This window comes from Stenella coeruleoalba (genome assembly GCF_951394435.1).
Source record: "Stenella coeruleoalba genome assembly, chromosome: 1".
In the NCBI taxonomy this organism is placed as follows: domain Eukaryota; kingdom Metazoa; phylum Chordata; class Mammalia; order Artiodactyla; family Delphinidae; genus Stenella; species Stenella coeruleoalba.
The window spans coordinates 132,007,528-132,031,656 of NC_137169.1; the positions used below are offsets into that span (position 1 = coordinate 132,007,528).

At 37.8% G+C, this 24,129-nt stretch overlaps 1 long non-coding RNA gene across 3 annotated transcripts in view; it reads right to left on the reverse strand.

Moving 5' to 3' along the window:
• Positions 1-24,129, reverse strand: part of LOC307182557 — a 585,550-nt gene that overhangs the window by 359,226 nt on the left and 202,195 nt on the right. For all 3 annotated transcript variants that reach the window (XR_013827196.1, XR_013827197.1, XR_013827198.1), the window contains exon 5: positions 502-637. This is a non-coding gene — a long non-coding RNA (uncharacterized lncRNA). The remainder of the gene's footprint in view (positions 1-501; positions 638-24,129) is intronic.

Below are 24,129 nucleotides of genomic sequence, written 5' to 3' on the forward strand. Positions count from 1 at the left end.
ATAGGTATAAGAGCATGAAACAGCATACTTCATCCAGGGAACAGCACATAGCTCAGCATGGGACCCATGCAGGAGACATGGCAAGAGTGATAGAAAGGGCTCCAAAACTGAATTAAGAGGTTGAAAATGCATCATTAAACTATGCTGGTGGTGGTTTTAAGCAAGAAAGAGATGTGTTCAGAAATCCTATTTTTAAATCACCCTAGATATCATGCAGAGAATTGATTAAAGTGGGATATGTCTGCAAACAGAAGGACCTATAGGAAAGGCATTGCCCTAGTCCAGGAAAAAAAAAAACTTAGGGCTTGAACTTAGGCAGTAACTGGGGAGTGGTTAGGAAGGTTCCAACAAGACTTGTGTAAAAAGTTGAATAGGTGAGACTTAATTATCAAGTGACTGTGGGTAGTGTAAAGAGAAGTAGGATTCTAGAATGATGATACCTAAACTTCTGCCTCTGAGGGAGATGCATGCTCAGTCTGAGATATGAAAAGTTTAAGTTACCTGGCTTCGTTCCACAGGGACAGTATCAGGAGGCAGTTGAGAGGTAAGATCTTGGACTGACATATGAACGAGGTAATTATCGGCATACAGGTGGTAGTTGAAGGCATACGGGTGGATGATGTCACCTGGGTAAAGCCTATTAGAAAAGAAAAATTAAACGTTAGGACCTTGGAGAACACAGACAAGACCACAGAACACCAAAATGGGGAAGTCAGAAGTGATATGGGTTTGGTTCAGCAGACAAGCCTTGGAGCAACTAGAGTAGTAGGAGATGGCAGCCAAAAATTTCCGATCACTCAGATAACTACCAGTTCTACGTAGCAGGGACTCCTCCTAAAACTGAGTTCTTCTGCTGAGTTTATGATCAACCTCTCTATCCAACACTTTACTTCCTGTCTTTTCCTGAAGCTGCTCCCCTCCAGACTGAGGAGTATCGAAGAAAAGGAAGGACTGAAATGGTATGCAAGCCCCTGTGTCCCTGTCCTTTGAAGTGAAAGGCTTCTGCTTTAGTCTCCCAGGCCTCCCTTGGGTCTCAAAAGGCTGGCTCAAGAGTTAAAAATTGAGAAATGGGAAGACATAGAAACAAAGGAGAGCTGTTGGGCCGGGAAACTGGTAACAATCTAGACTATAAATCCACCACACAGCAGCATCACGGAACTCTCAGTTCCCTGAATACAGAAAAAGGCCTGGCACACATTCCTAAGTTGTTTTTACAGGAAGCAGACCCTCCGGATGAAAACCACTGACCACAAGCATAGACCCTAGACTGGCTCAATCCAGAAGGATGATGACGCTCGAAGCTTCACCTTGATGCCAACCAATCCGAGAATTGTGCACGAGCTGATCACGCCCCCTGCAGCCCCCTCCCTCACACTGCCTTTAAAACTCCTTCCCTAAAAGGAACTTTGGGGAGTTCAGTTCTTTTGAGCATGAGCTGCCTGTTCTCCTTGCTTGGTTCCCTGCAATAAACACTGTCCTTTCCTTCACCACAACCTGGTGTCAGTAGATTGGCTTTACTGCACATGGCAAGCGGATCCAAGTCTGGTTCAGTAACATTGCCAAGTAGCCAAGGGAGGGGAGAATTCAGGTTGGCAGGAGTAATCAGCAGTGGCAATACCATCCGGAGGTTGGGTATTACTGAAACATAAAAATGCTCATTAGGTAGGTCATTGTGGAGACCTTTCTGGAGTTCAGCCATGGAGGGCAGACCAGCATCCTGATAATACAACTGGACACGTGTTATGGGTTGAATTGTGTCCCCTAACCCCCAGCACCTCAGAATGTGATCCTACCTGGAAATAAGGGTGTTGGTGTAGTTAGTTAAGATGAGTTCATACTAGATTAGAGTAATCCCTTAATCCAAGTGTTCTTATAAAACACCACAATCCCTGCAATCCCACTCCTGGGCATATACCTGGAGAAAACTATAATTTGAAAAGATACAAGTACCCCAATGCTCATAGCAGCACTATTTACAATAGCCACAACATGGAAGCAACCTAAATGTCCATCGACAGAGGAATGGATAAAGAAGATGTGGTATATATACACAATGGAAAATTACTCAGCCATAAAAAGTAACAAAATAATGCCATTTGCAGCAACGTGGACAGACCTAGAGATTGTCATACTAAGTGCAGTAAGCCAGACAGAGAAAGACAAATATCATATGATGTCGCTTATATGTGGAATCTTAAAAGAAAAAGATACAAATTAACTTATTTACAAAACAGAAATAGAGCCACAGAAAAGAACAATAACAAAAAAACTTACGGTTACCAAAGAGGAAAGTGGGGGGGGGGGGGAATAAATTAGGAGTTTGGGATTAACAGACACACACTACTACATAAAAAATAGATAAGCAACAAGGACCTACTGTATAGCACAGGGAACTATACTCATTATTTTGTAATAACATATAAGGGGAAAAATCTGTAAAACAAGTATATATACATATATATATAAATATATATATATATATGAATCACTTTGCTGTACACCTGAAACTAACACATTGTAAATCAACTATACTTCAATAATAAAAAAAAAAAAAAGACAGCCTAATGGACACATAGGAGAACACCTAAGGATGACCGAGGCAGAGACTGGAGTGGCACAGCTGCAAGGCAGGGAACACCAAGGATTGATGGCCACCACCAGAGGCTAGGAAGAACCAAGGAAGGATTTTTACCGAGTCCTCAGGGCAACAGGGCCCTGCTAACACCATGATTTTGGAATTTCAGGCTCCAAAACTGTGAGAGAAGTTATTTCTGTTGTTGCTTTCAGCCAGGCAGTGTGTGGAAACTGCTAATAGCACTCAACTGGGCTCAAAGTCAGCCTAGGGTAGGAGGGCTGTTCCCAACCAGGACATACTTGATCAGCTCTCCCATGACCTCCTAGTCATTGGATGATGTTGTACCTGGTCTCTGATTTCAGCAAAGGGCCTAAGTTCATTCCAGTTAAATTGAAAAATCATTTTTCTTTGTATTTTTAATCACATGATGTCAATAAACAGGTTAACTGAATTTACACTTTAAAAGACACAGTCTTCTGGGCCTGTGCCTTACTTAAACTTTGTACACATACAAGGTTAATTGGATAATTAAAGTCATTTCCCAGAAGATTTAGGTCAGAAAAATAATTAACCTGAATTATCTAGGTGATAAATTTTTTTTTAATAAAAAGGATGTGGGGCAGAGACGGTGATATTTTCTCCTGACCTGTATGTAAAAATGCCTCAATTTTCGTGTGACTTTTGATGCATAGACTGAGCTCCATTTGAAAAAAATAAAAATTAAAAAGTTCACATAAGGAATATGCAAGTCTTATTTTTGAATATATCCATTAAGCTCTCAGGTGTCTCACTGTTCCCATATTACTTTTTCATTATCATCATAGACCTCCAAGCAATGAAGAATATTCTCATAACTTTTTTTTTTAGCTAGTATACCATATTTCAAAGTTCCTGGAATAACCTATGTGTTTTATGTTTGCATTCTTTCAGGAGATGAAAATATATATATTTCAAGAAAGAAGAAAAAAATCCAGCTCCTGATGCAAAATGTAAGGGGAGAACACCAACAAAATCTAACTTGCACAATAAATCTGTCAGATCCTTGACAGGCATGTTTATGTTGACCTCTTTCTGTTTGGAGAGAAAGGAAAGGAACTGGTGTTGATCAAAGGTTACAGCAGAATAAAAAATAAACTGGGACACAAAATAGTGACATGGATTTCCCCCACCAGTCAGGACTCCGTGTTTACTATTTTTATTTCATTATGCTTACAAAAGCAAACTACAGTGAATTTCCCTTTATATTTCTTTAAGAATGAGAAGAGAAATGCTCCTTTGTTTGCAAGTGGCATGGAAGCTGAAAATGCTAATACTATAACTATTTCAATGCTTGATCATGGTTCTTCCTGTCTTTAATATACAACATGGTTTATTTTGACCAATAAAAACCCTAAAGAATCAGGGCATCCTCTGCTTATTGTAACATACAAACAGGGCTATATCACACCTATCTGTCCACTCCATCAAAGTCTTTGAGCGTTCATTTGAAGGACTCTTTTATGGGAATATATATATATGTGTGTGTGTGTGTGTGCGTGTAAATATATATCCTTGTAAGTTTATATATATGTACACTCGCAGATGTATTTGCATCCTCTGTTGTGTGTTTAAGGTGTTACATGGACTTAACGATACAAAACATTGTATTACTGCCTTTTTAATGAAACACATTCGAGCCCCATACCTCTTCTAATCATCTTAAGGTGATAAAAATGTAGCTATATATAAACAGATCTGGGTTTCACAAAGCACTCCTATAAAAGTATAAAAATAACTGGAAGAGTAGCAAGAAAAGAGAGAAGGAAAACAGAAAGAAGAGGAAGGGTAGATCTGATTAAGGATTATTTTGCATCTATGACATTTCCAATATTCACTCAGAGAAGGACTCATTACTGTCATAATTTTTTATATAGTAAGGTTGTGACACAAAACATGAGATAAAGTTGGTAATGGAGACAGGTATCCTAAGCTTAAAATGTGGGTTTCATAACTATAGGTGAATGTTGCTCCTCGGTGGTCTGGGTGCACATGGAAATCGACCTGCACAGCAGCTTCTCCATCCTCACGGCCATGTGGCCAGGAAGCCAGGCAACCATTAACGATATGGCCACTTGGGTGCCCCACTATTAACAGGCCCTGAGCTGGGTGCTATAGCGACCCAGAGACTGGCAAACACATAATTAAATGCAAATTATGTATTTCCTATGACAGACAGAGACAAAGGCATTTAGGAGAGAAGAGTACTTCTTTGAGTGAGTTGGGGAGATCAGGGAATGCCCTGGGATAACTAAGTTTATTGTGGTGATCACTTTGCAACATATACATCTATCAAATTATTACGTTGCACACTTTAAACTAATACCATGTTATATATCAACCATTTCTCAACAAAACTGAGAGGGAAAAAAGAAATGCTCTGCAGAAGACTAATCTTCTAGCTGACTTTGAAGGAAATACATAATTTAAAGATACATTTATGGGGATAAAAGAGCAAGTTGGGCAGAGGGAATGTGTAAAATTGGGGATTTTAGGAATTACATTATATTATTTACAATAAACGAGAGGATAAAATAAGATGGTTGCTATGAAACTACTTTCCAAAATCTAATTTTATTATCGTAATTAACATTCAGCTGAGATAGCAAGTGGATCCTCTGAATTCACAGACTTCATAATTCCAGTTAATTTTCCAGTTTGTTCCCAGTAGCTTCAAAATTCCTGAACTATAAAACTTTGTTGAGACACATAAATGACTTCCAGGAATTTGAGGAATAAATCTTAAGATGCAGGCATCTTCAAATTGATTTCTAAATTTAATGAAATTCTAACAGACACAGTAATTTTTAATTGACAAAATATTGTAAAATTAACCTGAGAAAATGAAAGGGCAAGGATTTCTTTACAATTTTTTTTGAAAAAATATGATTGATGAGAAAAGAATTGCTGTCTTACATAGCCCCAAAGGAAAACAATGGATATATATAGATATGTCGATGTAGATATATAATTTTAAAGCAAAATTCAGAGCTGTACATATTGCTGGAAATGGCTTTGGCAGACAAGATCCCAGAAGTTAGGGAATCACACAGCTAGCTCTTAGATAAACCGGGCTACACACAGGGACCATAATAATGAGAATTACTTGAGAATATTCCATGGTACTTCTGTTTCCCGGTTTTTCCCTCTCCCCTCCATCTCCAAACTTTGAGTTCCCTTAGGGGCAAGTACCTTGTTTATGTATCCTTGGATCTCTATCCCAGGAAAGAATCTGGTGCATGGTTGGGGACTATGAGAGCCGTAACCATAGTTCTCTGTACTTCCCTCACAAATCTTTTTATTTTTTGACTGCATTTTACTTTTTGTTTGAATTTTATTTTTTTAAACAGCACGTTCTTATTAATTACCTATTTTATACATATTAGTATATATGTCAATCCCAATCTCCCAATTCATCACACCACCACCACCCACCCCCGATTTCACCCCCTGGTGTCCATACATTTGCTCTCTGCATCTGTCTCTGTTTCTACCTTGCAAACCGGTTCATCCGTACCACTTTTCTAGATTCCACATATATGCGTTAATATACAATATTTGTTTTTCTCTTTCTGACTTGCTTCACTCTGTATGAAAGTCTCTAAGTCCATCCACGTCTCTACAAATGACCCAATTTCGTTCCTTTTCATGGCTGAGGGATATTCCACTGTATATATGTACCACAACTTCTTTATCCATTTGTCTGCTGATGAGCATTTCTGTTGTTTCCATGACCTGGCTATTGTAAATAGTGCTGCAATGAACATTGGGGTACATGTGTCTTTTTGAATTATGGTTTTCTCTGGCTACATGCCCAGTATTGCGATTGCTGGGTCATATGGTAATTCTATTTTTAGTTTTTTAAGTAACATCCATACTGTTCTCCATAGTGGCTGAATCAATCTACATTCCCACCAACAGTGCAAGAGCGTTCCCTTTTCTCCACACCCTCTCCAGTATTTGTTGTTGTAGACTTTCTGATGATGCCCATTCTAACCAGCATGAGGGAATAACTCATTGCAGTTCTGATTTGCAGTTCTCTGATAATTAGTGATGTTGAGCATCTTTTCATGGGCCTCTTGGCCATCTGTATCTCTTCTTTGGAGAAATATCTATTTAGGTCTTCTGCCCATTTTTGGATTAGGTTGTTTGGTTTTTTTTAATATTGAGCTGCATGAGCTGTTTATATATTTTGGAGATTAATCCTTTGTCCATTGATTCATTTGCAAATATTTTCTCCAATTCTGAGGGTTGTCTTTTGGTCCTGTTTATAGTTTCCTTTGCTGTGCAAAATCTTTTAAGTTTTGTTTTCATTTCCATAACTCTAGGAGGTGGGTCAAAAAGGATCTCGCCGTGATTTATGTCAAAGAGGGTTCTTCCTATGTTTTCCTCTAAGCGTTTTATAGTGTCTGGTCTTATACTTAGGTCTTTAATCCATTTTGAGTTTATTGTTGTTTATGGCGTTAGGGAGTGTTCTAATTTTGTTCTTTTACATGTAGCTGTCCAGTTTTCCCAGCACCACTTATTGAAGAGACTGTCTTTTCTCCATTGTATATCCTTGCCTTCTTTGTCACAGATTAGTTGACCATAGGTGCATGGGTTTATCTCTGGGTTTTCTGTCCTGTTCCACTGATCTGTATTTGTTTCATGCCAGTACCATATTGTCTTGATTACTGTAGCTTTGTAGTATAGTCTGAAGTCAGGAGTCTGATTCCTCCAGCTCCTTTTTTTTCCCTCAAGATTGCTTGGGCTATTTGAGGTCTTTTGTGTCTCCATACAAATTTTAAGATATTTTGTTCAAGTTCTGTAAAAAATGCCATTGGTAATTGGATAGGGATTGCACTGAATCTGCACTGAATCTGGAGATTGCTTTGGGTACTATAGTCATTTTCACAATATTGATTCTTCCAATCCAAGAACATGGTATATCCCTCCACCTGTTTGTGTTATCTTTGACATCTTTCATCAGTGTCTTACCATTTTCTGAGTACAGGTCTTTTACCTGTATGTTTATTCCTAGGTACTTTATTTATTTATTTATTTTTTTGTGGTACGCGGGTCTCTCACTGTTGTGGCCTCTCCTGTTGCGGAGCACAGGCTCCGGACATGCAGGCTCAGCGGCCATGGCTCACGGGCCTAGCTGCTCCGCAGCATGTGGGATCTTCCCAGACTGGGGCACGAACCCGTGTCCCCTGCATCGGCAGGTGGACTCTCAACAACTGCGCCACCAGGGAAGCCCAGTACTTTATTCTTTTTGTTGCAGTGGTGAATGGGATTGTTTCCTTAATTTCTCTTTCTAATCTTTCATTGTTAGTGTATAGGAATGAAAGAGATTTCTGTGCATTAATTTTGTATCCTGCAACTGAACCAAATTCACTGATTAGCTCTAGTAGTTTTCTGGTGACATCTTTAGGATTTTGTATGTATAGTATCATGTCATCAGCAAACAGTGACTATTTTCCTTCTTCTTTTCGAATTTGTGTTTGTTTTTTTTCTTTTTCTTCTCTGATTGCCATGGCTAGAACTTCCAAAACTAAGTTGAATAATAGTGATGAGAGGGGACATCCAGGTCTTCTTCTTGATCTTACAGGAAATGCTTTGTTTTTCACCAGAGAATGATGTTTGTTGTGGGTTTGTCATATATGGCCTTTATTATGTTGAGGTAGGTTTGCTCTATGCCCACTTTCTGGAGAGGTTTTATCATAAATGGGTGTTGAATTTTGTCAAAAGCTTTTTCTGCATCTATTGAGATGATCATATGGTTTTCCTTCTTCAATTTGTTAATATGGTGTATCACATTGATTGATTCGTGTATATTGAAGAATGCTTGCATTCCTGGGATAAATTCCACTTGATCATGGTGTATGATCCTTTTAATGTGTTGTTGGATTCCGTTTGCTAGTAGTTTGTTGAGGATTTCTGCATCTATATTCATCAGTGATATTGGTCTGTAATTTTCTTTTTTTGTAGTATCTTTGTGTGGTTTTGGTATCAGGGTGATGGTGGCCTCAAAGAATGAGTTTGGGAGTGTTCCTTCCTCTGCAATTTTTTGGAAGAGTTTGAGAAGGATGGGTGTTAGCTCTTCTCTCAATGTTTGATAGAATTCACCTGTGAAGCCATCTGGCCCTAGACTTTTGTTTGCTGGAAGATTTTTAACTACACTTTCATCAGTTGGTGATTGGTTTACATTTTCTATTTCTTCCTGGTTTAGTCATAGAAGGTTGTACCTTTCTGAGAAGTTGTCCATTTCTTCCAGGTTGTCCATTTTACTGGCACAGAGTTGCTTGTAGTAGTCTTTTATGATCCTTTGTATTTCTGTAGTGTCAGTTTTTACTTCTCCTTATTCATTTCTAATTCTGTTCATTTGAGTCTTCTCCCTTTTTTTCTTGATGAGTCTGGCTAAAGGTTTATCATTGTTTACCTTCTCAAAGAACCAGCTTTTAGTTTTATTGATCTTTGCTATTGTTTTGTTTTTATTTCATTTATTTCTGCTCTGATCTTTATGATTTCTTTCCTTCTACTAACTTTGGGTTTTGTTTATTCTTCTTTCTCTAGTTCCTTTACTTGTAAGGTTAGATTGTTTGAGATTTTTCTTGTTTCTTGAGGTACGAGTTTATTGCTGTAAACTTCCCTCTTAGAATTGTTTTTACTGTATCCCATAGTTTTTGAATCATCGTGTTTTCATTGCCATTTGTTTCTAGATATTTTTTTATTTCTTCAGTGATCCCTTAGTTATTTAATAACGTATTGTTTAGCCTCCATGTGTTTGTGTTTTTTACATTTTTTCCCTGTATTTTATATCTAATCTCATAGCATTGTGGTTGGAAAATATGCCTGATATGATTTCAACTTTCTTACATTTACCAAGGCTTGATCTATAACCCAAGATATGACCTATGCTGGAGAATGTTCCATGTGCACTTGAGAAGAAAGTGTAATCTGCTGTTTTTGGATGGAATGTCTTATAAATATCAATTTAATCTCTCTGGTCTATTATGTCATTTAAACCTTATTTCTTTGTTAATTTTCTGTCTGGATTTTCCGTCCATTGGTGTAAGTGAGGCGTTAAAGTCCCCCATTATTATTGTGTTACTGTCGATTTCCTCTTTATAGCTGTTAGCATTTACCTTACATATTTAGGTGCTCCTATGTTGGGTGCATATATATTTATAAATGTTATATTTTCTTCTTGGCTTGATCCCTTGATCATTATATAGTGTCCTTCCTTGTCTCTTGTAACATTCTTTATTTTAAAGTCTATTTTATCTGATATGAGTATTGCTACTCCAGCTTTCTTTAGATTTCCATTTGCATGAAATATCTTTTTCCATCCCCTCACTTTCAATCTGTATGTGTCCCTCGGTCTGAAGTGGGTCTCTTGTAGACAGCATATATATGGGTCTTGTTTTGTATCCATTCAGCAAGCCTGTGTCTTTTGGTTGGAGCATTTAATCCATTCACATTTAAAGTGATTATCGATATGTATGTTGCTATTAACATCTTCTTACCTGTTTTGGGCTTGTTTTTGTAGGTCCTTTTCTTCTCTTGTGTTCCCCACTTAGAGAAGTTCCTTTAGCATTTCTCATAGAGCTGATTTGGTGGTGCTGAATTGTCTTAGCTTTTGCTTGTCTGTGAAGCTTTTGATTTCTCCAGAAAATCTGAATGAGATCCTTGCCGGGTAGAGTAATCTTGCTTGTAGGTCCTTCCATTTCATCACTTTACATATATTGTGCCACTTCCTTCTGGCTTATAGAGTTTCTGCTGAAAAATCAGCTGTTAACCTTATGGGAGTTCCCTTGTATGTTGTCATTTTTCCCTTGCTGCTTTTAATAATTTTTCTTTGTCTTTAATTTTTGTCAATTTGATTACTATTTGTCTCAGCGTGTTTCTCCTTGGGTTTATCCTGCTTGGGACTCTCTGTGCTCCCTGGACTTGGGTGGCTATTTCCTCTCCCATGTGAGGGAAGTTTTCAACTCTAATCTCTTCAAATATTTTCTCGGGTCCTTTCTCTTTCTCTTCTCCTTTTGGGACCCGTATAATGCGATTGTTGGTGTGTTTAATGTTGTTCCTTTAATGTTTAATGTTTAATGTTGCTCTTAGGCAGTCTTCATTTCTTTCCATTCTTTTTTCTTTATTCTGTTCTGCAGCAGTGATTTTCACCATTCTGTCTTCCAGGTCACTTATCCGTTCTTCTGCCTCAGTTATTCTCCAATTGATTCCATCTAGTGTATTTTTCATTTCATTTATCGTATTGTTCATCTCTGTTTGTTTGTTCTTTAATTTTTCCAGGTGTTTTTTCTCTAATTCTTCTAGGTGTTTGTTAAACATTTCTTGCATCTTCTCGACCTTTGCCTCTATCCTTTTTCCGAGGTCCTGGATCATCTTCACTATCGTTATTCTGAATTCTTTTTCTGGAGGATTGTTGTTACTTATTTTTTAAATGTGAAAACTTTCCTTTTTGGCCTAATGGCTTCAAACATCTCAGGCAGTGTATTGATGATAGCTTATAGGATTGGTTAATGCAGAGACATCACCACATCTTGTGATTGAAGCCAACAAATTAATAAAACAAAGTCTAGATCTTCATGCAACAGGGTTACCTGGGCAAATATCAGAGGAGTTTATCAATCAGGACCAATCTTAAAAGCAAGCTATGTTTTCCCCCTCTTAACAACTACTTAAAAAGAACGGAGATTATGCAACAAGGTCTTTTTAGACCCATCTCCTGGAGGAAATGAAAATAAAAACAAAATTAACAAATGGGACCAATTAAATTTAAACGCTTTTGCACAGCAAAGGAAACCATAAACAAAACATAAAGACAACCCTCAGGATGAGAGAAAATACTTGCAAATGAAGCAACTGACAAAAGATTAATCTCCAAAATATACAAGCAGCTCATGCAGCTCAGTATCAAAAAAACAACCCAATCCAAAAATGAGCAGAAGACCTAAATAGACATTTCTCCAAAAAAGAGATACAGATGGCCCAAAGGCACATGAAAAGATGCTCAACATCACTAATTATTAGAGAAATGCAATTCAAAACTACAAGGACGTATCACCTCACACTGGTCAGAATGGCCATCATCAAAAAACCTACGAACAACAAATGCTGGAGAGGGTGTGGAGAAAAGGGAACCCTCTTCCACTGTTGGTGGGAATGTAAATTGATACAGCCACTATGGAGAACCTTAAAAAACCAAAAATGGAACTACCATATGACCCAGCAATGCCACTACTGGGCATATACCCAGAGAAAATCATAATGCAAAAAGACACATGCACCCCAATGTTCACTGCAGCACTATTTACAATAGCCAAGACATGGAAACAACCTAAATGTCTATCAACAGAGGAATGGATAAAGAAGATGTGGTGCATTTATACAATGGAATATTAGCCATAAAAAGAACGAAACTAGGTCATTTGTAGAGACCTGGATGGACCTAGAGACTGTCATACAGAGTGAAGTAAGTCAGAAATAGAAAAACAAGTATTGTTTATTAATGCATATATGTAGAGTCTAGAAAAATGATATAGATGATCTTATTTACAAAGCAGAAATAGAGACACAGACATAGAGAACAAACATATGGATGCCAAGGGGGAAAGGGGGGAGTGGGATGAATTGGGAGATTGGGATTGACATATATACACTATCGATACTCTGTATAAAATAGATAACTAATGAGAACATACTGTATAGCACAGGGAACTCTACTCAGTGCTCTGTGGTGACCTAATTGGGAAGGAAATCCAAAAAGGAGGGGATGTATGTATATGTAGGGCTGATTCACTTTGCTGCACAGCAGAAACTAACACAACATTGTAACGCACCATATACTCCAATAAACATAAATAAAGCAACAAAGAAAAATGGAAATTACATGTATGTGTATATAGATATAGATACATATACACATTTCCTCATCTGAGTTTTAGAGTGTTTAATAAACCTGAGCCATTTCAAATTCCTTATATAAAAATGATACTGCTAATTTAATACTCTGAAGTAAAAAAATAAGCTCTATTTCCAATAAAAACAGAAGCCTTTAAGAACCAAGAGACATAAATTACTTTTCTCATATTCTGTTCATATGAATGTCCCAAAAGATAAGATTTTTTTAATGTGAGTCTTTCGTGAAAAGAATTTATTTCAAAAACACTAGTTTTCTTCTGAAAAAGCAGCACAGGAAACTAGCAATATTTAATAATCTCTATGGAAAGCTATAGGCTCACAGGACAACTGCAGTAACCCCTGCTCCCTTCCGCTGTGACTCTCCCTTCACTTGATTTATTACCCACTGTGTCAAAGACCTAGGATAATTCCTACTCCTCCAGAGCTCCAAAACAACAGGAGGAACATTTTACTTCAAAGAACTAGAGCTGCAAAACCACAGAGCCACCGAAGAAGCAGTTAGATCTCTATTCCCCTTTTGGGGTGACACATAAGAGAGAAAGACTACAATAATAGCTAACCATGGTGACGTACTTCCCATGTGTCAGATGCTGCTTTCAGTATGGATGTTTATATATCCACTTAATGCTCAATTAACACTCAAAACAACCCTACAAGGATGCTGTCATCGCTCTCTTCATCTTATAGCTGAGGAAAGAGCGGCTTATAGAATTAAATCATAGAGTTAATGATTCGCCATGATTGGGACCTGGTTACTTTAATTCTAGACATTATCAACCAACAGGATCTACTGCTCCACTGGCCCAGGCACTCAAGCAAACAGCCTTTCAAAGCAAACCAAAAAGATTATTTTCCTCTGTCCTTTAATGTATGTACATTTTGATCCAGGAATGGAGGCATTTCTATTTTTAGCTGGTTAAATTGCTGAGGATTATCTCTCCCATCAAAATGATATTCCCCATGTGGTTGTACTGAATAAACTTATTAACAGTAAAGTTTCCTCAGGTAAACCTGAGCTTTCACAGAAATTGCTGGCATCCATGAAAGACCACCTTTAATTGGTTTAGGTCACAGCAGGTACAACTGGATATTGAAGGTTTCTCATTACAACCCGAGAGATGAAGTCTCTTTGACCACAGCTTTATCTCTTCATCTCCTCCCGTTCAGTCCCATTAGTAATTAGACGATTTCCATACCAGGCCCTGGTCAAAACAGGGTCATTCCTATGTTATTTCCTTTCACAAACTGCATCCTTGGCTCCTGCATTAATAGCTACACTTATTGTGTCTTCACCATAGTTCACTCAGCCAATACTCTCCATAGATCCTTTTTAAAAAGAGAAAAGAAAAAAAAAAAACAAAAAACTCTGACACCCGCAAAGCCTCTAGGGGAAAAACTGCTCTAACAATACACACATCTGAATAAAACAGAAGTGCCTTTAATATGAAATCAAAGTAGCCAACATGCATGTGCTTTACACTTTTTACCTTTTTCATGTCCATTTTCTGCCTCTATAGTTTGCTCAATGCTTACTATGCACCAGACATTGTCTTAGCTACTGTCCTAGGGGAGATAGAAGGAAACATAAAGTTCCTTAACCTTATGAAATTGACATTTTATGGGAGCAAAAGGAAATAAACAAGTAGACAAATATACAAGCAAGCTAATTTCAGATAATAATAAGTGCTGCGAAAAAGTAGTAAGTCCTGGGGCTTCCCTGGTGGCACAGTGGTTGAGAGTCTGCCTGCCGATGCAGGGGACACGGGTTCGTGCCCTTGTCTGGGAAGATCCCACATGCCGTGGAGCGGCTAGGCCCGTGAACCATGGCTGCTGAGCCTGCGCGTCTGGAGCCTGTGCTCAGCAACGGGAGAGGCCACAGCAATGAGAGGCCCCGCGTACCGCAAAAATAAATAAATAAATATAATTTAAAAAAAAAAAAAAAAGTAGTAAGTCCTGACAGCCCAGGACTGGGAAGATTCGGTGAGATGCAGGGCAGTGGAGAACAGGAGGGGCAAGCCTTTCTAACAAGTTGCCTTTTAGTTGAGATTAGATGGGTGCAAAGGATCCAGCGTGGGAAGTGCTGGGGAACAGCATTCCAGGCATCGCCTTATTCATTCCTCTATGTGGCCCAACAAAGTGAGCATTTCAGAGAAAGGAACACATTTCCCAGTTAAGAACACTAAGCTCTGAGACATTAAATGATTTACCCAAAGGCACCCACCAGTGTACCCATCAAAGAGGAGGTAGGAATGATGACTCATGGCAGCCAAGCCAGGGCTCTTCTCTTGTCAATTCTCAGTAAGAAAACACCTATCTACCATCAAATTCTTGTTACTTTTCCACGTGTGACTTTCCAGAAGATTAAGAAGCGAAGCTGAATGACTCAAAGCTGTTTATCTCAACCCCTTGCGTAACAATATTCAAAGGTTGAATCTTTCTACAAATAAATTGTGGAACTTTCTGTTGAACAACCCATAATACATAAACAAGTAGCAGGATAACTTATAATTCTTGGTTTTAGGACATCCTATTTCTGCCATCTGATTAACTCTATTTGCTTTGTATTAATTACTGTTAAATGGGCAATGGTATAACAAGAAATAGCATGCATTTTAAATAATAAACAACTTTGTTCATCAATTACATATAATGTGTGGGGAACACACTATAAAGCAACTACTAAATGTATAAATGTTGTGTTTAAAAACATACTATTTACCTTTCATAAATGATTTATTATATGTGATTTACAAAAAGAAAATTGAATAATAAATCCCTAGTATGCTATGTAGGACCACTTCTAACCCACCAGCAAAATAAGTACCTATTTTTAAGAACCCTCAAATTATATTTTCAAATACTTTAACAACTAGAACACAGATTTTCAAAGTTTGTAAACTGCGGTGTATCCTCCACCCACAACCCCCTACATACAGGTTTACACAAAGACACACACACCTACCACCTTCCTTCTAGACTATTTTGCTACCCTCAAAAAAAGGTAGAGAAAAGAGAGGCCCAGGGCTTCTGGAAAGATGAAGCTGCAGAAGATACAATAGCTAAAGTGTTCAACACATAATACAAAACCAATAAAAGGTTTTTTCGTGGGTGTGTGTGTGCTTGGGTGAGAGAAAAAAGGGAAAATAAGCACAGAGGCATTCTTGAAGACAAAGAGGCCCTTAACATCCACCCAAGGAAGGCACTTGGGCCCCAAGAGAATCTCATTCAACCTCAGTCTGCTACGTGAAATATACTCGTGGGGTTCTATTGTTCTCTGAGTACTCTCCCGGGTCATTCTCTTCTCCATCCTCTTGATTGTAAGGATCTGAAAGTTCCCTATTTTGATAACTGCCATTTTAGTTAGTTCAAGTGAGTACAAAGGTATGTGAAATACGGCACGTGGACAGAATGGAAAGTATTTCTTTAATGGTAGACTCACTGTCAGTACACTCCAGGGTCAACCAAAAAAGTTCTCTGTGGTAAATTGCAGAGGTTCAGCACCTGCTCCCCCAAACCAGTTGAAGGTTTCTGCCAAGGCAGTCACTGTTTTGGGAGAAACCAAACCCCAAGACAGATCACAGAAAATCAATACACAGATAACACATCCCTGAGGCAAAGTTAATGCAGTTTGAGAAGAATCGGCGTGATACACGGAAAGCGCTTGGAATGTATGTTAGGAGAGATCTGGATTCAACTCTTGATTCTGACAGTTATACCTTCGTGAATTTGGGGAAAAAATTTACTTCCTTTAAAGTTCAATTTCCTCATTTGTAAATGTTGAATAGTACCCCCAATCTTGCCTGGTTACTTCTATAATGAAATGAGCTAACACATAGAAAATGTTTAGCAAACTTTCAACTACAACATCAGGATGAGTTCCAAATATAATGTTTAAGTTGCCCAAAAGTGACTTTTTCATTTTTCTTTTCTAGTATTCGGAGAGAAAAGATTTAATGCACCTAGTTTGAGATAGTGCACTGCGTTTACCACTAGAAGTCCCTGAGGGAGAAAGCAAGTGACCAGATCTAATCTCTTTGTCGAGAGGGTTAACTGGACCTTGGAGCAGATAAAAGAATGTTATTTGCTATGAGGAGGGATCTTATCTATTAACAGGATGTCCATGGTTAGGAACTGCTTACAGAAAATAAACCCAGCATGAATGGATTCATGAGAAATGAGTCCATGGAGAAAGTCACATGAACTAGAGACCTAGACTTCGGCTTTCCATCAGGACCCACTGTCCTATCTTCCATCACCCATCCCTAAACCTTTGAAAATAGACAGCACACCGTGACAGAGGTAAGGTTAGGTAAGACTGAACTCCATAGGGGTGTTAGTTAACTGGGTTTTAGTCTAGTTTGACACTAGATTACGGACTATAATATATATCCATCCAGTCCAGTTTGCTATTTTCAATATTTACAGATATTTTAAATTTCGTACTCTGTGAAGATGTCAAAAAGAAGATATTCCTATGTAAAAGTGTCCAGCAATATTAGTTTTGTTGTTGTTGTTTTTAGAAAAATTTTAAGAGCTATAATTCAATGACCAAATTTATGAAAAGGAGATTCTGGAAATAATGCTCCACGGATACAGACGTCCATGGATTTCCATGCATTAATGGTGACTGCTTCCTAAAGTATCTGAGTCCTAAAACCAGTGAAACTACGGGAAAAAATTAGTTTATTTCTTTGTCTTCATTTTCCAATTGAAACAAAAAGACAAAAAGTTCTGCCCCTATTTTCTAACTTCACAAGGATGCTTTAGAGTCTCCTGATGACAGATTATTATAATTATTTTTATCTTAATGATCACTAGCACATTACAACAGAAAACTCAATGTGAGGTACAGAATGAATAACTGAAATGACTAAAAGTGGTACACTGCTTTACAAAATGTTTTCTTACATATATTATTTCATTTAATTCTCCAAATAGGCCATAAGATAGCTATAAATGTCTTCATTCTGCAGATGAATAAATGAGGCTCAGTGGACACTGCTGGCAAAACCCACATCCTAAACTAAGGAATATGAAGGAGAGATCTAAAATGATAACATTAACTGAATAATATTAGAGAAGCCAAGCAGAGGGTTTGGAATGGTCAGGACCTGTGAAGGGTCTGCGGTTTTATTCTACTTCCAAGCTAACGAGCAGCCTGCCATAGTGCCAGGGTTGCTGGTAGGATATGAGACTCCTGGGTCAGAGACAAAGGACAGCTGATCACCGCAATAGCTGATCAGAGACAAAGGTCAGCATTTGCACTGGTTCCCCAAGTTCACATTCCCACACAGCAATACAAAGGGGCACAGGTGACATCTGCACATGTGGTGGGTAGTTCCAGGACACTGAGGTTAGTGAACCACTCATAATGGGCAATAAGAATGCCTATCCTTTGCTTCGTTTTCTTATTCTACTAGACGGTGATCACATCTGCCTCTTATTCCAAAGGGAAACACTTCCAAGGCGGTTAACTATACAAATACTAAAAAGATAGTCCAGAACAAAGGCATTCAGCGCTTCTCAAAAGCATGAAGAAATGTAAGAGGCACACAGAGATGATATATTGCTTGTTTCATAATCCCCTTCTATTTGCTGACAGTAATGAAATGTAATAAGCAAACAGAGGTGGTAGCAAAATACGTCATGGATCTTGAACCATTCTGCAGCCCTTCAAGCCTCCACATGCAACTGATAAACAGGCAAACCTTTTCCGCACTGGGATTTACGAAGTTTTTAAAATGTGATTAGTAATTGTGTAATAAAATGACGAGTAATCTGAGGACTCTATTCTTGTGAGAATGTTCATGGAAATTGATAAGATACTGATGAAACAAGCGAAATTAAAATGGCAGCTTTTAGATGCCATGGCATCAGCATTTTTTTCATGCCCCCGTTTGACATTCCTTTTTTAAACCAGAGAACTAAAAAAAAAGTTTAAATGACAGAATTTTCCAGCTAAAAACAACTGTGATTTCTCTTTACTAGGCTGACTGTTTCTAAAGCGTCTCATTGAGGGACTGCCTTAACTGGCTGTACTACTTCTCTATCAGAAGAAATTCTCATTGAATTTGAATGAAACAACCTTGGGTCGGCCATAATTAATCTCATATTTGATACGTTCCTTTTATTTTCTATGAGCAAGTAACAAAAGAAGCTCTAATTGACTAAAATTCTAAATGCAACGCTGATAGAAAATATCCATTAGCAGAAAGGTGGCCTATGTATAATACTGTGAAAGCTGCCGGCATTACCCTAATTCTCAGCATCAAATGACAAGATTAGTGGATGACTCTTTACAGCTGACGGCTGTAAAATGAAATGGCTATGATAAAAGAAGAAAAAGAAAAAACCTAGTCTCCCAGTTGGATTGTTTTACAGAACTATCCCCACTGGCACACTGTGCCTCTTCTTTTGTTAGTTTAATTTCTAATAACTATATTTTCTTAATAATTTCAAAAAACATAATTTTAAAGTTCTGCTCATTACCTTAGATGTTCTAAAATGTGAACAAAACCTTAAAGCAAAACAGTCTTCTCCCCTGAAGTGGCAGAGTTTTAGTAGAGGTGACTGGAGAGCTTGACAATGGTACCTTACATTCCTCAGCCTCAGATGACTTCACCCATCTGCCGTGGTATCCAGAGTTTTGTTAGAGGTTCATTTCATTGAATTAAGGTCTTATTTCAAGGCACCTTCTCTTTGTATAGTTAGTCACCAGATTGTCCCTGAAAAGAATGAGGCATGTACGTTTTGAAAAGGGGTATATTTTTAGGGAAAGGCAAGAGAAAGCAGATATATAGTAGATACCTTTTTCTTTCCGTCCACTATCTCTGTAGATAAAACTGCAGGAACACACAGTCGAGACCTCAGTACTTGGAGACCATGAAGAATGAAAAGACTATGTTCCTCTGGTGAAATGGGCAATACCCTCTACTCTCCCTGCGGTATCAGTGGTGGGGGAAACAGACATGTAACCCCAGTAAAGAATAAGGAGATAACACAGCCACGGTCAACAGACAACGCCATTAATTCTCAGCTGGAGACACAACCACAGTGCACAGCAGTAGTAGTTGAGAAACTGACAAAGCAGGAGGGGAACTGTTCCATGGAGCACGACAGAACGGAATATTCAGTGAGGTTTCCAATGGCGCGAAAACCCTGAGGCAAAAATCATACAGCTGTGTGAAGCTCCAGGATCAACGTGTACATAAAGCAAATGCATTCTGAGGACAGAAGGAAGCGATGCATTCTCTCTGTCTCTATGTGGTTTCCTCACTTAATGTCTTTTAGCTAAAAGCTGTTTATGTACATTCAGGACATGACGTCTTGCCCTGTATTTTAGACGGTTTCAGAACAACAGCAAATATTTTTTAGCATTATCTACGTGCTGGGCCCTCTTCTAAGCGCTTTAAATATATTACATCATTTATGCCTCACGATAATCCTGTAAAGTAAACACCATGACGGTCATCCTCAACTTTATGGACGAAGGAACTGAGAAACAAGGATATTTAGTAAATTTCCCCAAATCATCCAACTAGTGAGTGGTACAACTGGCATTCAAACCCAACCTGTCTGGCAGCAAAGCCCATGGTTTAATCACTGAAAATACTCCCCGTTTAGGGACTGTTTAGAAATAAGAAATTATCACAGCAAGTAGTTCACGAAATTGATTACTGCAGAAAATTTACTATCATGTGCACAGCCTGACAGGCTAGTACACAGATATAAACACATATTCATATGTATACCTGTATGTGAATTCATTTCACCCGTATCTTCCCAAATATAAAGAGGAAGTCAGTTGTTCTTTAAGAGAAACTGATGGAATTCACTTGTGCCTACAAATTCAGGCTTTGCAAGAACTTCAAAACGATGCAAACGCTTTTTAGAAATTCTTCTTCCAGTACATAAATATCAAGTATTTTTCTTTACAAACTTTTTAATACACCAAGGACATACTGCTGTTCCCAAGACACACACATTTGTACATACATATATCCTGCATCTGGAACACTAGAATAATGTCAACTGTGTTTACTTCAATAATTACCTTCAAACAAACACATGTAGTGATTTTATCTGAATGTCAGCTCCCACATGGCACTTTTCTTGTCTAGCTAAGGCCTTGAGGAAATAAATTAATGGATCAAAACCTGGGAAAATGCTAATCCAGCCCTTTAAACGTTTAGGGGAACTAAGATTTCCCCAGAGGTATCACATTCTTCTTTTCAAATAACACTCATGGTAAAAAGACAGTTAAATCATACAAGGCAACGGTCATTTGAAATGACAATGTGTTACATATCCCATAAACCAGTAAGAAGTTATTACTAACATGGAAATAAATTTTTACGTAGACCAAAGATACAGATTTTTGTATCTGTATCTTTACAAAATATAAGTGTCTAACAACTGATGGGAACATACTGCGTAGCACAGCGAACTCTACCTAATGCACTGTGGTAACCTAAATGGGAGGCAAATCCAAAAGGGAGGGGTATCTATATGTGTATGGCTGACTCGTCTTGTTGTGCAGTGGAGGCTAACACAACATTGTAAAGCAACCATACTCCAATAAAAATTAATTTAAAAAAATTTAAAATTTTTTTTAAAAAACCAAAATACAAGTTTCTAGATCCTCGCTCAGAGATTCTGATTTAATTAGTCCTGGATGGGGCTGGGGCACCCTGGATGTTTTATCCCTTCTGGGCATTTCTCACGTCCAGTCCAGGTTGAGAACTATTGCTTTTAAAGGAGGAGGTATGTGGACATATGACCTTATACCCTAAGGAATCATTAGCTATTATACTTAGGGGTCAGAGTTAATGTAGAAAGCTGGCTGAACAGTACTTATGGGCCATGATCATGACATATGAGTGATTAGCATTTTGAGGGTCTTACCTAGTTCCTTTTAAGTAAGAGTTTGGATGATATAAGTTCTCTTGACTTTGTTGCAAATATAAGCATCTATAGTCAAGTCAAGTAACCATTAACTCACGTTAATACCTCTCAGTGACTGTCTCAATGTCGTTGCCAACAGATTAAAGTACATGCTGTACTGTGAGTAATTTGTGTTTACCGGGACACTTAGAACCACTGATCTAATTATTTTATCATCAATCTCTGCCTTAAAGACCCAAAAAATTCATTCCAGAGCCTTTCATTACTCATTCATTACTTTGCTCACTGCTTGGGCTATTTTTCATAGCAGAAAAATTACCCTAAAAATAAGATTTTCCTTTCTGAAATACATTTGTAAAATTGGATATCTATGTTTATAAGTGGCTGGTTCATTAAATATAATTTTATTATAATATATAATTTTTTATACACTTAAAAGCAAAGAAAATTTTTCTCAAAGAAGTTTTGAGATTAATATATTTCAGATTTTAAAACCACCTCAGTTCTTCACCACAAACAGTTATATATTTATGTATGCATATATATACATAGATATATAACTGTTTTATATATATATATATATAAAAAAAGTCATTACATGCATATATGAAACAACATACCAACAAACTTTTCCTGTATAGTTACTTAGATTAGCCATTGAGAGTACAAGTATCGAATATTTTTTTTTGATTTACTGGTATACATGAAATGCCAACGTGCAATTTGTAAAGTACACTGGATCATTATTAATCGAAACATTTAACTAATTTTAATGTAAAATGACCTGTGGCTAGTGGACATTATGGATTCAATAAATTTTTAAATAACCTGGTGCCATACTTTATGGAAGATTCACAGGCTGATTCATTTCCATACAAAACAGGTTTCTGATGAGAAAAGGAAAGAAGACATTTTTCTTTAGTGTACAAAATCATTTGAACATGGAAAGAAAGAAAATGACCATTTTTCCAAAGTATCAATGTACTAATGTACGTGTTCATTGTAGTCTATTTAGCCTACTTACAGCTAGAATATAATTTTATTTCTAAACATTTCTTGAATGTGTTTTCCCTCAAAAGTTTCAGTATAAAAATATCCCTTTGAACTAATGACATCAACCAGTAAGGTGGCATCTTCCAAAATACTGAGATTGTAAAGTGATTTTGTATAATGCAGGCGTATGCCCTGCATAGTGATCTAGTTGAATATGTGGATGATAAAAGAGACAGAAATTAAATAGGCTTTATACAGCTCCTAAAGATATCTTCTACAACCTGAATAGAAGACCATTATTTGGTGAAATGTCACGCTCTGTGTGGACTTCAAATGGAGTGAGTTGGCACCTCTAAAGAATTTTAATCCTCTGGCTTACTCCATGATCTACGGCCAACATACCAGAATAAACCATGAATCGTCCCACAGTTAAATTCAAGCCCAATTAAACTTTTTCATCTGAACAGAAATAGCAGCACCTTCTTTCAGGGGTGACACTCCGTCACAATTGACATGAGTTGCTGCTACTCCATGGCAGGACATGTGTCCAGTTTCTTTCAAGTTCTTGCCCTAGCTGAAGCCTGGTTCACCCCTGCATCTCCCTCTCTCTTTATTGATAACTGTTTCCTTTCTCACATCCCATATTTCTCAGGAGCTGATGTCCCGGAAGGCATCCTTCTTTTCCCCCATTGCTACCCCTCTAACTTTCTAAGTCATGAAGGATCTTATAGCTCATTGTAAAGCTGTTTTGAGTGAATCAGGGAGGCACTGGGCACATCTGGACACAGGAATGACATGACCTCACTTGTTTTAAAAGGATCACTCCAACTACAATGTTGAGAATAGAGTGAAAGGATGAATGAGTGACAGCAGGAAAACCACAAGACTGTTGCAGTAACTCTGATGAGAGATGATGCCACCAGGGTGGTTACAGCGCAGGTGCAGAAGAGAGCTCAGATTCTGGGGCTATTCTGAAGATTAAGCCACCAAGATCTTGTGACTAATTATATGAAGTAAATGAAGCCTGAGAGAAATACAATAATCAAGGATGACCAAGTTTTTTGATCTAAGCAACTGAGAAAAAGAAATGGGGTTGCCATCACTCACTTTGGGAAGGCTTGGGTGGATCAGATCTGGGGAGGGGGAATCAGGGGTTTAGTTTGAGACATGTTTAAGATTGAGTCGTCTGTTATATTTCTACGTGGACATGCAAAGGCCATATGAAACTTGAACACAGGAAACATGTTTACACTGGTAGAAATTTGAGATATAAAGGATTTTCAGAGATAATTTCGATTATACCTAACTTTCAGCTTTAACCGACATCAGTTTATAATCTCACAAAAGATGCTACTCCCTTACACCTTGTACTGCTTATAAAATCCATCTTAACCAATGTAGTAATTACCAAATTCAATAAGGGAAATAATAGAATTAGTATTTAGTCTATCTAGTTGCTTTAACCAAGCATTTTTAAACAGAAAATAAACATTTTCTACCAACCATAATGAAACATTTTCACAGATCCTCTAAGTGTATCTCAGTTGATCTTGACTACGGATCGCTTTCATTAGGAGCCAAAACCAGACAAAACTTAACAGTATGAGTAGTTTGATCTCACTGCAGTGGGTCTCCTCAGTTATTTACATGAAATAAAAATCTGGATCAATCTTTAAGAGCCAATGTCTCCCATCTGGCAG